This window comes from Myotis lucifugus, unplaced genomic scaffold (assembly GCF_000147115.1).
Source record: "Myotis lucifugus unplaced genomic scaffold, Myoluc2.0 scaffold_244, whole genome shotgun sequence".
NCBI classification, from domain to species: Eukaryota; Metazoa; Chordata; class Mammalia; order Chiroptera; family Vespertilionidae; genus Myotis; species Myotis lucifugus.
In genome coordinates, this window is record NW_005871292.1 from 728,088 (window position 1) to 729,882 (window position 1,795).

The window sequence follows — 1,795 nt, forward strand, 5'->3', positions numbered from 1 at the left end:
GTGTCTGTGATCGTGTGGTTGTGTTTGTGACTGGACATTTATGTTGGGAAGTATGCAGTATAGAATGTTCCTCAAATTGAGGTTGTCTGCTGCTTCCTCATTATTAAATTCAGATTATGCATTTGAGGCAAGAATGTCCCAAAAGTGATATGTTCTCAGTGCATTATATCAAGAGACCCATGAAGTCAATTTGTTTCATTATTAGTGGTGTTAACTTTAATCACTTGGTTACAGTGGTGTCCCCACTATTTTTCCCATTATAATTAAAGTGTCTTATGGAGAAATACTTTAAATCTATTATAAATATCCTGTTTCTCATCCTACTTTCGCCTACTAATCTTAACCCATTGTTAAATCTTACCTGAAAATGTTATTGCCAGCTATTTGCCAAATGGTGTTGTTTTTTTTGTTTCCATCATTCCTTCTTTATGTATTCATTGGAATCCTACTGTTAGAGGTTTTCTTTCTCTCCCATTTACTGATTTACTACATTATTTAAGTATATACTGGATTAATTGTTATTCTATAGGTTATAATCCATTACTATCACTATGTTGTTACTCAATTATTATGACCACTGGGAGCCCCTTAGAGTTGGCTCCTGTGTCATTTCAATGTGTTCTCTTTTTCTCTTTCCCTTTCCCTTTCTCTCTCTCTCTCTCTCTGTCTCTCTCTCTCTCTCTCTCTCTCTCTCCATTTCTTTTAGTACTTATTTATTTTCATGCACCACAATATATGTTCCAAGCTGATAATGTACTTTCTCAGCCCCAGCCCTGGAATCAGCAGATTCCCAAGGAGCACTAGCTCCTTTAATCAGAAAACTAGAGGCCCGATGCTCGATATTTGTGCAAAGGGCTTGGCCCTCGCAGCCCCGGCTTCGTCCGGAAAGACGTCCAGAAGGTCGTTTGGCTGTCCGGTCTAATTAGCATAGTATGCTTTTATTATTATAGATGGTATTTAGAAATCAAGATTAGATGTGCTCATAGCTACTGGGATGTCTTTGCTTCTTGAAATAAATGTATGTATCTATACATACACACACCTGTATATAAATATTATATATGTATACCTATACAGATAATCCATGATTTCAAATGATGTCACCTATTCTGGTTCAACGCAACAGGTTTTATTCTTACGACCTCCATTTCTTTTTTTTTTTTTTTTTTTGGTAATTCCTTTCTCTGACAGTGAAAAACTTGGCTCTATTTAACCACAATATATTTTTTGCCTCAGTCCTGAATAGAAAATAGTTTAAGAATTGCTAACCATACTCCCATACCCCATACAGTTCTTTCTGTCTTTAGTCTTTTTGAGTATGTGAAACATTAACATTGTTCTAAAAGTCAGAATTACACAAAATAATATACTCAGTCACTGCTCCATCATTTCTTCTCTCCCAATCCAATTCCCCCATTTATTTTAAATATATTTTGATTGATTTCAGAGAGGAAGGGAAAGGGAGAGAGAGATAGAAACATCAATAATTAAAGATTCATTGTGCCCCCACCAGGAATCGAACCGTGATCTCCTGGTTCAAAGGCAGACACTCAACCACTGAGTCACACCGGCTGGGCACATTCCCCCATTCTTTCCACACTGTATCCAATCACCCAATGTAGGTTATCAATGTCATCAGTTTGTTAGGGGTTTTTATGGATAAATATTCATAACATAAAATTTACTATTTTAACTATTTTTAAGTGTACTGTTCAGTGGCATTAAGAAAGAAAGCATTATTCACAGCCATCACCACCATCCATCTCCAGAACTTTTTTCATCTTTTAAAAATGAA

General features: G+C 36.0%; 1 protein-coding gene across 3 annotated transcripts in view; it reads left to right on the forward strand.

Annotated features, from left to right (window-relative positions):
- Nucleotides 1–1,795, forward strand: part of ZNF565 (zinc finger protein 565) — a 62,518-nt gene that overhangs the window by 1,067 nt on the left and 59,656 nt on the right. The gene's annotated exons all lie outside the window — the stretch shown is intronic.